Source organism: Durio zibethinus, chromosome 22, assembly GCF_047325235.1.
Source record: "Durio zibethinus cultivar Kanyao isolate XHJ-2024 chromosome 22, ASM4732523v1, whole genome shotgun sequence".
NCBI classification, from domain to species: domain Eukaryota; kingdom Viridiplantae; phylum Streptophyta; class Magnoliopsida; order Malvales; family Malvaceae; genus Durio; species Durio zibethinus.
Window position 1 is genome coordinate 8,613,127 of NC_143183.1, and position 14,782 is coordinate 8,627,908.

Below are 14,782 nucleotides of genomic sequence, written 5' to 3' on the forward strand. Positions count from 1 at the left end.
AATTAATCGTAGCACACATGGTGCCAGGCCTATGCCTAAGATACTCACACGTGGTGCGTGGCCCAGCATGTGTCAATGTTGTTTGAGAGAACTACCTAAACTAAGGGCCAATGTGTGTAGATGGTGGTTGAAGCATGTTCTAAGATGAAGAACTAACAAGTCTTAATGGTGGTTAAGGCATATGCATCCACCGAGGGTCATTTAGTGCCGATAGTGGTCGAGGCATGTGTATGTGTCATGGTCCACAAGCTAGCCCAGGCCTAATGGTTTTCTCTAAGTCAAGGAGTAGTTCTAGTTCTAATGGGATAGGGTCTGATAGCAAAAGGATGAGGCCTTGAGGCCTATTGGAGGCCAAGGTAATGAGGACTAGCATGAAATAGTGGTTTAGACAGTGATTAAGACTTCAAAGGCTCAAGCATGATGTTTAAGTTTGGTAGAATTAAGCCAGGCCCAAGTGTGGGCACTAGTGAGTGATGCATGAGAACACAATTAGACCCAAGTGAGGGCACTAATGATCAAGGTGTAGTCACACGGTCAGACCCAGGTGTAGGCACACCTGAACACATTCCTGGGAAAATCAAATTTAAGGGCTTCTAGAAAGCCTAGTACTATAGCATAATCTTTGACAAGCTAGAATTATGTTGAGCACTTCATTTTCATAGGCTAACTTAGGCACATAAAGTTAGTTCCCTATCTAAGGTTGCACAGAGTTTGGCTTAAAACTAGAGCTTGAACACATACACCGAGTGACATTTGGTGTCGATGGTGCTTGAAGGGTAGACAAGTGCCTTAAGAGGGATAAAAAAGTGGTGGAAAGGTGACAATACAAATGTTGCACCAAGTGCCAGCATCTAGTGATGGTGTCTAAGGTAATAACCCGCACTAAGGGCCAGTATGTGCCAATGTTAGTTGATGCATGTGCCAAGGCCAAAGGCTAAAATGTCTTGATAGTGGTCGACGCATGTGCATGTGTCACACCTCACATGAGCACCATCAAGGCCAAGGCCCAAGCACTAGCACAATGAGGCCAGACCTTTGCTCAAACACTAGACCACTAGAATGAGACCCTGAGATAGTTACCTAATGCTGATCCTGAGAACCATTAGCAATAAGTTTCTAGAAAGCCCCATAAATATGGTGCAGTCATATACATACAAAGGCTTTAAATAAGCCTAGATGCAAGCCAAGCATACAGGCATAGAACCTTCTAGAAGAGTCAAATATGAAAATAGGCATGGGTACTACAATGCCAAGCAAAAAAGCTTCTGGAAGGCCTGAGGTGTGGGCACTCTATGAAAAAGCTTGGAACCTTTTGAACCTGGTGCACCATAAAGTGTCTAGAACTAGCTTCTTTCTAGAAACTCTCTAACCGACCTTGTATGTACCTGAGGGCCTTAAAACCCTTTAAAATGTATATAAAACCCATACACTTGGCTCTTTAGTGACCACATAAGCCATAGGGGCTCAAGTATAAATAGGGGTACCCCCTTCCCCATAAGACCAACCCCTGAGCTAGTAAACTTATGAACCAAGAAAGCTACTCAAGCACATTTGTATATAAGCCACATTGTTCCAGCAATAGAAAAGATTTTGTATTCTTTCACCACTATCTTCTTAGTATGCCATAGTATTCGATTGTCTCTAAAGTTTAACTAGTCCTTGGTGAGAGGCACACTCAATTAACCCAGTTAAAGATTGATTTAGGCATATGTAGATGATAGTTTTTTACCTAAGGCCATACAGTTGCAAGGCTTAAGATAAAAGCCCATGACACAGCTACTGAGGATCATTAGCTGTTGATGGTAGTCAAGGCATGTGCACATGTCACGGTCTACAACTTGGTGTAGGCCTAAGGGTTTTTTCCAAGTTAATAAGCAATTTCAGTTTTAACAAAATAGGGTTTGACAGCAAGGGGGACTAGGCCTTGAGGTGTATTGAAAGCATAGGTCATAGGAAACTAACCCAAAATAGTGGTATGGGTAGTGATCAAGACTCTAAAGGCTCAAGCATAGGGTTAAAGTTTGGTAGCATTGAGCTAGGCCAAGTTGCAGGTGCTAGTGAGTGGTTATATAAATTTGTAAGCCACAAAAATGGCATTGGGCCAGTAAAAATATAAAGATGTGCATGAACTCACCTATTGCCTTGTCATGGTACGCATGGTGCATGGCCTAAGCTTAGGATACCCGTGCATGGTGCATGGCCTAACATGTGGCGATAATGTTCAAGGGAATTACCCACACAAAGGGCCATTATGTGCTGATGGTGATCAAAGCATATGTGGAAACCAAGGGCCAACATGTCCCAATGGTGGTCAAGGCATGTGCATGTGTCATAATTTACAAATTGGTTTAGGCCCATAAGTTATCTTTAAGTCAATAAGTAGTTCCAATTCTAGTAAGATAGGGTTTAACAACTAAGGAGACTAGGCCTTAAGGTCTACTAAAGGCCCAGGTCATGGGAACTAGCCCAAAATAATAGTATGGGTAGTAATCAAGACTCTAGAGGCTTAGGCACAGTGTTCATGTTTGGCAAAATTAAGCCAGGCTTAGGTACGAGCATTGGTGAGCACTTATATGGATTTACAAGCCATAAAAATGGCATTGGTTCAGCAAAAATGTAAAGATGTGCCTAAACCCACCTATTGCCTAGTCATAGTGTGCATGGTGTGTGTTTTAAGACCAAGATACCCATGCATGTGCTCAGCCGAGCATGTGCCAATGATGTTTAAGGGAACTACCCATACAAAGGGTCAATATGTGCTGATGGTAATCAAAGCATGTTTTGAGACTAAGGGCCAACATGTCTTGATGATGGTCGAGGCATGTGTATGTGTCATAATCCGTAAGCTAGTCTAAGCTTAAAGGTTCTTTCTAAGCTGAGAAATAGTTCCAGTTCTAGTAGGATAGCATACAATAGCCAGGAAGACCATGCCTTAAGGCCTATTAGAGGCCTAGGTCATAGGGAACTAACCCAAAACAATGGTATGGTTAGTGATCAAGACTCTACAAGGTCAAGCACAGTGTTCATCTTTGGTAGACCTAACCTAGGCCTAGGTGTAAGCACTGGTGAGGGTTTATATGAACTTACAAGTTGTAAAAATGACATTGGCATGATAGAAATATAAAGATGTGCTTGAGCCCGCCTGCTACCCGATCATGCTACACTTAGTGCATAACCCAGACTTAGGATACCCTTACATGGTGTGTAACCCAGCATGTGTTGATGATGGTCGAAGAATGTGCCAAGAACAAAAGCCAACATGTCTCGATGGTGGTCGAGGCATCGAGGCATATTCATGTGTCATGGTCCAAAAGTTAGTCTAGGCTTAGGGTTTTTTTTTAGTTGAAGAGTAGTTACAGTTCTAGCGGAACAGGATATGAAAACCAAGGGGACTAAGCCTTAGGGCCTACTAGAGGCCCAGGTCATGGGGAACTAGCCTAAAACAATGGTATGGGCAGTGATCAAGACTCCAAAGGGTCAAGCACAATATTCATCTTCTATAAAATTGAGCTAGGCCTAGGTACGAGTACTTGTGAGTGCTTATATAAATTTACAAGCCATAAAAATGGCATTGGCACAGTAGAAATATAAAGATGTGCCTTAGCTCACCTTCTACCTTGTCATGGTCCACTTGGTGCACAACCCAAGCTCAAGATAGTTGCGCATGGTGTGTGACCCAGCATGTGTTGAAGGTGGTCAAAGCATGTGCTGAGACCAAATGCTAACATGTCTTGATGGTGGTCAAGGCATGTGCATGTGTCATGGTTCACAAGCTGATCTAGGCCTAGGGGTTCCCTCTAAGTCAAAGAGTAATTCTAGTTCTAGCAGGATAGGGTCTGACAGCCAGAGGGCTAGGCCTTGAGGCCTACTAGATGCCTAAGTCATAGGGACCTAGCCTAAAATGGTGGTATGGGTAATGATCAAGACTCTAAAGGCTCAAGCACGGTGTTTATGTTTGGTAAAATTGAGCCATGCCCAAGTTCAAGTGCTGATGAGTGCTTATATGAATTTACAAGCCATAAAAATGGCATTGGCATGGCAAAAATATGAAGATGTGCTTTAGCCCATCTATTGCCTGATCATGGTATGAATGGTGCATGGCCCGACCCCAAGATACCCATACATGGTGAAAGGCCCAACATGTGCTGACAGTGTTTTAGGGAACTACTTGCACAAAGGGCCAACATGTATCGATGGTGGTCGAAGCATGTGCTGAGACCAAGGGTCAACATGTCCCAATGGTGTCGAGGCATGTGCATGTGTCATGGTCCACAAGTTGGTCAAGGCTTAGGGGTTCTCTTCGAGTTGAGAAGCAGTTCTAGTTTAGTAAAATAGGGTCTGACAACCAAGGGGACCAAGCTATAAGGCTTACTAAAGGACCAGGTCATAGGGAACTAACCCAAAACAGTGGTATGGGTAGTGATCAAAACTTCAAAGGCTTAGACACGATATTCATATTCCATAAAATTAAACCAGGCTCAGATGTAAGCACTGATGAATGCTTATATAAATTTACAAGCTATAAAAATGACATTGGCCCAGTAAAAATATAAAGATATGCTTGAGCCCACATACTACCTGGTCATGGTACACTTGGTGCGTGGCTCAACATGTGTTAATGGTGGTCAAAGCATGTGCTGAGACCAAGGGCCAACATGTTCTAAAAGTGATCAAGGCATGTGTATGTGTCACAGTCCAAAATTGGTCCAGGCTTAAAAGTTCTCTTTAAGTTAAGAAGCAGTTTTAGTTTTAGCATGACATGGTTCAATAGCCAAAGGAACTAGGCCTTGAGGCCTGTTGGAGGCCCAAGTCATGGGGAACAAGCCCAGAATAGTGGTATGGGTAGTGATCAAAACTCCAAAGGCTTAGGCACAGTGTTCATGTTCAGTAGATTGAGCCATGCCTAGGTGCAAGCGCTAGTGAGCACTTTTATGAATTTACAAGCCATAAAAATTGCATTGGCATGGTAGAAATATGAAAATGTGCCTAAGCCCACCTACTACTCGATCATGGTGAACATGGTGCGTGGCTCGAGCCCAAGATACTAGTGTGTGGTGCAAGGCCCAACATGTGCTAATGGTGTTTAAGGAACTACCTACGCAAAGGCTAGCATAGACCAATAGTGGTCGAAGCATATGCTGAGACCAAAGGCCAACATGTCTAGATAGTTGTCGAGGCATGTGCATATGTCATAGTCCATAAGCTAGTCCAAGCCTAGGGATTCTCTTTGAGTCAAGAAACAATTCTAGTTCTAGTGGGACACGGTTCGACAGCTAGGGAAACCAGGCTTTGAGGCTGACTAAAGGCCCAAGTCATGGGGAACTAACCTAAAACAATGGTATGGGTAGTGATCAAGACTCTAGAGGCTCAGGCATGGTGTTCATGTTTGGCAAAATTAAGCCAAGCCCAAGTATGGGTGTAGGTGAGCACTTATATGAATTTACAAGCTATAAAAATGGTATTGGCATAGTAGAAATATCATGATGTGCTTGAGCCCACCTATTGCCCAGTTGTGATACGCATAATGCACGGTCCAGCAAGTGCCAATAGTGGTTGAAGCATATGTCAAGATCAAGGGCCAACATGTCTCAATGGTGGTTGAGGCATGTACATGTGTCATGGTTTGTAGGCTGGTCCTAGCCCAAGGGTTCTCTTTAAGTTAATAAGTAGTTCCAAAGCAAGACAAGGTCTGACAACTAGAGGGACCAAGCTTTGAGGCCTACTAGGCCCAAGTTGTGGGGAACTAGCCCAAAACAGTGGTATGGGTAGTGATCAAGATTATAGAGGCTTAGGAACAATGTTCATGTTTAGCAAAATTGAGCTAGGCCCAAGTGCGGGGGTTAATGGGTGCTTATATGAATTTACAAGCTATTAAAATGGCATTAGCATGGCAAAAATATGAAGATGTGCCTAAGCCTACCTATTGCTTGATCATCATGCACATGGTCCATGGCCCAGGCCCATGATAGACACATATGGTGCAAGGTCCAATGTCATGGTCAGGCCCTGGTGTGCCTTAATCCTGCCATGACTGACCTTAAGCTAAACATCAGTCATTGCCTTATGGTTGGGACAGTGGTCTTAGAGTAGTGAGTGCGCATTATAAGCCTTGGAACATGATACTAATGGAATGTACGAGTAGTGTGTGCCATAGTTCCCTAAGGTACATAGGTAAGTGCAAGCCAGTAGCTAGGAACCTTGGATCTAAGTAGCTAGTCAGGTGCTATCGATCAAAGCCATGCATGGGCACCTTAAGTGGGTTAGTGGAGCAACAAGCTGAATTTAAGAATTATGACGCCCAAAAGTAAGGTCACTAGGTTCTGAGTTGGGTGAATAAAGGCCTTGAGATGGCTGGAGAGAAAAGTGTCCCCATTTCAAACAATCTTATGATTCTTGATAGGATGGTTGGGAAATCTCTTACGCTTTTTATAGGAAGATGACTAATGTCAGCTCTCCACCACCTATTTGGCTAGTAGGCAGGCAGGGGTCGGCTAATCTGAAGTGAGCTATTACTAGGCACATATGGTGTCTAGGTGGGTGAGTATTGTTGGGTCATGAGTGTGGCACAGTATCTCCTCCAGTCATGGTAAACCTAAGGTTGGTCGGAGATGGTAGCCTCGTATCATGCCTTTGCGTAAAGCCGTGGGGTTAGACATTAGCATTTGCTATGCCCCTCGGTTTCTTCTCATTGAGCCAGTTCAATAAATAACTAAAGATCATAAGGTGGTCAAAGCATGTGCTGAGATCAAGGGCCAACATGTCCCAATGGTAGTCGAGGCATGTTCATGTGTCACAGTCTACAAGTGGGGTTTGGCCTGAGGGTTTTCTTTAAGTCAAGGAGCAATTTCAATTCTAGTAGGATAAGGTCTGAAGCAAGGGGGAAGCCTTGAGGCCTAATGGAGGCCCAAGTCGTAAGAAACTAGCCTGGAACAGTGGTATGGGTAGTGATCAAGACTTCAAAGGCTCGAGCACAATGTTTGGGTTTGGCAGAATTGAGCTAAGCCCAGGCATGGGCACTGGTGAGTGCTGTACAAGCACACAATTAGACCTAGGTATGGGCAGGGATGATTGAGGTCTGAGTGCACAATTAGACCCATGTGCAGGGATTCCTAAACACAATCCTAGGAAGATCAAATTTGTGGGCTTCTAGAAGGTCAAGTAATGCAACATAATCTTTGACAAGCTAGAATTATGCTGAACACTTGAGTTTTGTAGGCTAACTTAGACAGATGGAGTCAAATCCTTATCAAATGATACACGGAGTTTGGCTTAAGATCAAAGCTCGTGACACAGGCATTGAGTGTCATTTGGTGCTGATGGCAATCAGGGGCAAACAAGTGCCTTGGGTCAAAGTTCATGGTACACATGCCACACCAAGTGCCAGCATCTGACAAAGAGGCATCTGAGGTAACAACCCACACTAAGGGCCCGTTTACACTGACGGTGGTCGAGGCAAGTGACAAAACCAAGTGCCAGCATTTGGCGATGGTGTCCAAGGCAACATCCCACACCAAGGGGCTAGCATTTGCTGATGGTGTCCAAGGCAACAATGGGCCAACATCTAACGATGGTGTTGGATGCAATTGCCCACACTAACCAAGGGCCAAATGCTATCAATGGTGTTTAAGGCAACAACCTACACCAGGGGCATGTGACAATAGAGTTCGAGGCAAGTGCAACACCAAGGGCAAGCCCTTCTCTATAACAAATACCAACAGCATTAAGTTGTTGTTTACCTAGATGCTTAAGGAAGGGATGTTATCACTTGGCTAAATCAGTTGCATTACATAACACAATTCATCCCCAACCTAAAGGGGTGCAATGTGAAAAAATAAAGTGAAAGGATTTTGGTGGGTGTAGGAAGGAAGGGATGAATCGAAGTAACAAAAAACTAAATCTAAGTGGATCATGGCAGCAAGGCCACTCTACCATTTACAACACCTTGTCATGTATTTAAGTCATTTGCAAAGGATCCTACCCACCACTCAATGGGACTTAAGCTCCAAAGAAGCCCGTATGGCTTGTCCACCATGGAAGCTGTACCTATAACATGTGCCTTTGGGGGCCAAGGGCACCTACTGTAGGTTGGCAATTGGGTGACAGGCATATACATCATTTCTAGCATGAATTCTAACTTAGAGGCACTCAGTCATAATTCAGTACATGGTAGCTTCATGCCACTAACTTTTCAACCAAGTGCGATGACCAATTATGCAAATCAATAGTTCTTCCCATAGTAGGTTGAATTACTATTACAACCCTGCCATCAGTAATGTAAAACTAACTTATCTCAAGATAGTCTAAACCCAGCTCACGTTCCCTATTGATGGGTGAATAATCCAACACTTGGTGAATTCTATTTCATAATGATTGGAAGACCCGACATCAAAGGATCAAAAAGCAATGTTGCTATGAACGCTTGGTTGCTACAAGCCAGTTATCTTGGTGGTAACTTTTTGGACACCTCTACTTTCAAATTTTGAAGTTCTAAATGATCGATAGGCCATGCTTTCATAGTTTGTATTCATACTAGAAATTAGAATCAAATAAGCTTTTACCCTTTTGTTCCACATGAGATTACTGTTCTCGTTGAGCTCATCTTAGGACTTCGACGTTATCTTTTAACAAAAATGCCATCCAAGCCAAACTCCCTACTAGACAATGTCTTTTGTCTAGATCAATCAACTAAAGTTGGCCTTGGGTCCAAACGAAAATATTGTTACCCACCTTTGATTCATGAAATAAGTAAAACAATGTTAAAGTAGTGGTGTTTCAATTTTGCACGAGGGCTCCCACTTATCCTACACCTCACAAGTCATTTCACAAAGTTGGACTAGAGTCAAGCTTAACAAGGTCTTCTTTCCTTGCAAAATTTGCTAAGCCTATTCCCTTAGCTGTGGTTTCATTGGATAAGAGATAGGGACGGTGGGAATCCATTAATCCATTTATGCATGTCACTAATAGATGATGAGGCATTTGGCTACCTTAAGAGAGTCATAGTTACTCCTACTGTTTACCTATTCTTGGTTGAATTTTTTCACTTTAACATTCATAGCACTACATAGAAATCACATGGCATAAGCATCCCCAAGGACCATAGCAATGCTTTGTTTAAACTAAATAGTTGGATTCCCCTTATCCATTCTAGTTTTGAATTGATTGTTCATCACCTGAGGAAGGCCTCTGAGGGAGCCATTCCCAATCCATCCCCCAGTCGGCACACAGTGACCCACTCTCATTGTTGGAGTAGCTCAAGCAATGCATACATAGCCAACGGGTTCAAGACTAGGACCCACATGCCCAGCCCTCAAAGCCATCAAAGGTGCACTAGACACCTCACTACATACGGTGCTTTTCTAGGCGCTGGACCTTACCTTTGACTGAGCCATTTTTAAGGTACGTAGGTCGTTAAACAAAAAAGATAACTCTTCCCCAGGCCTCCACCGATGTCTTTATACTCGCCTAATGTTACTGTTAGCCATCCTATCCTAATACAAGAATTTTAACTTGATTACCTTTTGAAGCTCATTTTGGAAGCACTATTGGATTAGTTTCCCCTATTTCTTAGAATCAACTAACCCATGTGTAAGTGCCATTCACATAGAACCTTTCCCTTTTTTGGCCTTCAAAGTTCTCATTTGAATATTTGCTACTATTACCAAGATCTATATCAATGGCTACTCTGCCCGATCTCACACCTCGAGTTTTATGATGACTATCATGCCCTCTTACTCATCAAGGCCTAGCCCTTGCCCCAACAACCAAATATAGGTTGCTCTCTTAAGCATCATCAATATTTGGGGCTAGTTGATTTAGTGGGTGAGTTGTTACACACTCCTTAGTGGATTTTGACTTCCATGACCACCATCCTACTATCTTAATCGACAAACACACTTTTGTGAGTTTTAGGTTAGCACACAGTTAGGCACCATAACTTAACTTTCGGTTCATCCCATATCACCAATTTTGCTTATAAAAAATGGACCACTTGGAGCTCTCAATTTCATGGCATAGCTCAACGAAGTAGTCACCCTATCCTACCTCTTTGAAGTTTGAGATTAGGTCGAGGATATTGCGACCTCGATGCCTCTAATATTGGCTTTACTTGATGGAATTTGTCAAGGGCTCTAGCTATCCTGAGGGAAACTTTGGAAGGAACTAGCTACTAGATGATTTGATTTGTCTTTTGCCTCTATACCCAAGTCAGACAAATGATTTGCACATTAGTATCGCTTCGGCCCTCCACAAGAGTTTCCTTTGGCTTGACCCCGCTAAAGCATGGTTACCATCTTTCAAGTCCGACAGGCATGCTCACACTCAAACCCTTCTCAAAAGATCAAGGTTGATCAGTGGTGCACCCACAAGGGACCCTGCTAATCAACTTCCTTATGCCTTGTAAGTTTTCTAGCCCATTAACTCGTAAACTTGTCAGACTCCTTGGTCCTTGTTTCGAGATGGGTTAGATGGAAAGCCTGCAAGCCAATGTTGGGAACACACAAGTGTTGAGGCACATCAAGACAATGCATGCTACATTCCATGATTACGATGATGATGTCTTTATCGATATATTGAAAGCTTGGGCTTGGGCCACTATCGTGACTCGTATCAGTCCATGCCCGAGCCAATCAGTAGATCGACTCTCTCTGTTTTACATTTGACTAAGGTTGTGCTTCCTTTTCAATAATTTCAAGCACTCTTTGACTTTTTTTTAAAGTCCTTTTCATCTTTTCCATACAGTACTTGTTCACTATTAGTCTCTCATCATATTTAGCCTTAGATGGAATTTACTGCCCGATTAGGGCTGTATTCCTAAACAACTTGACCGCAGACAACACTTCATGGTACGATAAGGTCTAGGCATAATGGGGCTCTCACACACTCTGATGCCCATTTCCATAAGACTTGGGCCCAATCCACCACTAAGAACACTTCTCCAGATTACAATTCAAACACTAAGGCACCGATTCTTAAGCTGGGCTCTTCTTAGTTTGATCGTCATTACTAAGGGAATCCTAGTAAGTTTTTTTTCTTCCACTTATTGATATGCTTAAACTCAACAGGTAATCTTGCCTAACTTAGGTCATGATGCAAGCATCGATTGAGCAATGTAGGTGATTTGATAGCGTCTGAATGGACAACAAGTACGTATCACCGAAGATAAGGCAAGTTGAGAGCTTTACCATTGACAGTCACAGCATTATCAGTGCCAAGGATTCACTTTTGGGCCAACCACAACCGACGAGATCATAAGGGGCCATCTTTTGCCCCTTCATCTATAGCCTAATAGGTAGGGGGTTAAAAGGGGTGACAATGCATAACACCCAGGTAGGCGTGCCCTCAGCCTAATGGCTTAGGGCATAATTTATGTTCAATGACTCGATGGTTCATGAGATTCTATAATTCACACCAAGTATCACATTTCATCACATTCTTCATCGATGCAAGAGCTGAGATATCCATTGTCGAAAGTTATTTTGGGTTTTCACGATAAAAGGAGTCATGGTGCCATTCGCGCACGCACCGTAAATGGGATGGTGATGACACACATGCTCTTTTCCATTCTGGTTCCTTGGTGGGATTCATGTTGGGGGTTTATTATTCAATCACAGGTGATGATACTAATTGTTTCCTTGGTGTTTTGTTAACATGTTCATGGGTCATTCGTTGAGCAGGTTTCAACAATGATCTTTCCGCAGGTTCACCTAAAGAAACCTTGTTATAACTTCTTTTTTATCTAAATGATAAGGTTCAGTGGACTTCTCGTGATATCATGGGCAGTAAACCATCCACATCGTCACCATCCAAACACTTCACTAGACCATTCAATCAGTAGAAGCAATGGGTGGTGTGTACAAAAGGCAAGGACATAGTCAACGCAAGCTAATGACTTGTGCTTACTAGGAATCCCTTATTGAAGATCAACAATTACAATGATCTATCCCCACCATGATGAAATTTCAAAGATTACTCAGGCCTGTTGGCCAAGCCTATAGACTTGTTGAATATATTAGTGCAGCGCACATGGGGCCTAAAACATTTAAGGATATCACAGACCTATTATTGCCTCAAACTTCCATTACCTAAGCAGCCATAGTCCTTCTAAAATGCTAGCCACAAAGGATCACCTCTGCATAGCTAGTTAGCAGCTTGAGGTCTCATTCGTTAACGAAATTAACTAGACAAATCACTCCACCAACTAAGAACAGTCATGCACCACCTCCCATAGAATCAAAAAATAACTCATAGTCTGTCAATCCTTACTATGTTTGGACTTGGTAAGTTTCTCGTGTTAAGTCAAATTAAGCCGTAGGCTCCACTCTTGATGGTGCCTTTCCATCAATTCCTTTAAGTTTTAGCCTCGCAACTATATTCCCTTTAGAACCCAAAGACTTTGATTTCTCATAAGGTGCTAGTGAAATCCTAAATCTGTTAATCCCTAGTCAACATCATTTATGGTTAAGACTAGGATGGTATCTGATCATCTTCGAGCCCCTAACTTTCATTCTTGATTAATGAAAACATCCTTGGCAAATGCTTTTATAGTTGTTCGTCTTTGATGAATCCAAGAATTTCACCTCTGACTATGAAATACGAATACCCTTGATTATCCCCGTTAATCATTACTCAAATCCTAAAAGCCAACACAATAAGATTGAAATCCTATGATGTTATCCCATGCTAATTTTTAAAAGCATAGGCCTGCTTTGAGCACTTTAATTTCTTCAAAGTAATAGTGCCTAAGGAATGACCCAGCCAATTAAGACCAATAATGCATCACCGAAAGTAGGGACAAGTAGACCAGTGTTCATTGTTGCTACCCATTAAGAGTACTACAAGTCTATGGGTCATAAAAGTAATAAAGATTGGAAGTATTTCGAATATCATCTCCTCAGGGATATGAAAGTTCTAAACCTACGGGTAATTATCAATCTCAACCTTTCGAGTATATCTAGTCCGATGAATTTTTTTTTTAAAGATCTAATTAACCTAAGGTTAATCTAATAAAATTACCAGATAATCAAAACCTAAATTTAACTACAAATTATGGCGGGTTAAAAATCTCTAAGGAAAATTACAAAAGAAAAAACCAATTTCATAAAATGGCAAGTTACTAAAAATGGAAAGTAACAAAACCAAAAATTAAATTAAACATAATTAAAAGCATAATTTAAATTTGAAATTTAAGAGAAAAGGGATGGAAAACAGAACTTGTAATTAGCAATAAAAAATGAAATTAACCTAACAAAATATAAAACGTATAATTAGCATTTTAATTTAAAAATGAACTTATTTAAAAATCTTAATCTAGCTTAGTATGAATGAAATGTATGGAACAAAAATTAAACTTGAAAATAGCATGGAAATGCATGGAATGATGTCTTAAAAATAAAAATTAAAGGTTACCTAAAAGCTAAACTAAAATCCTAAATGAAATGGCTATCAATTTCCATTGAGGCATTTCATCGAACACCTAGTATACTATATGCAAACTCCTTAATTAACTAACCTAAATCCTGAGACATACAACCAGAATTAAATCTAAACTAATCTTAATGAAAATGACAAATGAAAAATGTAGAACACCACATAAATAAATAAATATTGCTACACACCTTAATTAAAACTAAAATGCAACCTAGCCTATTTTACTGAATGAAAATTATCAAAATCTATGTGGTACTGTAAAAACTAATTGAACTAAATAAGAATAGACCTAAAAATGAACTAAAATGATGTATGAAAATAGGTTTGAAGACCAACCAAAAATACAAAAATTTAAAGTGCAAAACCAAACTAAAAAATGCATACTATATGCAACCTATGGCCTAAAATGCTATGCAAATTTAACCCTACCTAAAGAGTTTGCAAAAACTATTTTTCTAACTTAAAATAGACTCAAAAATGAACAAAAGAGATGCATGCTACTCCTCCCAAAAACAAAACAAAAAATGCAGAAGAAAATTAAATGCAAACTGAATTACTAGAATGTATGGACACTAAGACCTATCAACTAAAATGCTTGGCAACTGTAATCCTACCTAAGGAATTTACAAAAACAATTTTAATACCTTAAAATAGACATAAAAACAAGCAAAAAAAGATGCAGGAAAGCTTTGCCTAAAACTGACCAAAAAAATGAGCAAAACAGTTTTCAAACCGAAAGCAAAATAAAAGCCTAAAATGAAAATCTAATTAGCTAAATGCTATCCAAAATTTTATAAAAAGGCATAAATGTAACATGAAATCTAAGCCTAGAATCTTAAAATAAACATGAAAATGAATGCACAATAGTTTTGAAAACTAGTAAAGAAAAATGCATGGAAACTAAAACTACTCCCAAACCATTTCACCAAACATAAACCAACATTTTTTTTATCATCTTATCAATGCATAAACAATATAAAAACATGCACTAAAAGCCATAAGAGAGAACATAAAACAAAAAGAAAAATGGGCAAAAATTAATACAAAATGAAAGAGCATGAATTAAAAATAAAAAGAAAGAATCAAGTCTCTTAGGCCCCCATAAGAATTTTCTCAAGCCAAGGCCACCTTGGACTATCCTCTTCTTCCAATCAAAAGCTCAAACATAAAACAAAGCAAGGCAAAAAATGGAAAGAACCATATCTAGGAAAAACCAAAAATGAAAGCTAAAAACGTAAAGAGAACAAGAGCAAAATGTAAAATTCCAAGCTTCCTACAAAAAAACTCCCTTTAAAGCATAAGTAAAGCCCTCTTAAATACCTCCACACAAGATGAAATAATTCCCTAAAAGGGCGTT

At 40.7% G+C, this 14,782-nt stretch overlaps 1 non-coding gene and 2 pseudogenes across 1 annotated transcript; all 3 read right to left on the reverse strand.

The window, feature by feature from the left end:
- Window positions 1-7,870: 7,870 nt before the first annotated feature.
- Window positions 7,871-11,084, reverse strand: LOC149512551 (25S ribosomal RNA; annotated as a pseudogene).
- A 231-nt stretch (window positions 11,085-11,315) lies between these two features.
- LOC149512552 (5.8S ribosomal RNA) lies at window positions 11,316-11,471 on the reverse strand. Its single transcript, XR_016332230.1, has one exon. It is a non-coding gene; the product is annotated as a 5.8S ribosomal RNA (ribosomal RNA).
- Window positions 11,472-11,679: 208 nt separating this feature from the next.
- On the reverse strand, window positions 11,680-12,874 carry LOC149512553 (18S ribosomal RNA; annotated as a pseudogene).
- Between the last annotated feature and the right edge of the window lie 1,908 nt (window positions 12,875-14,782).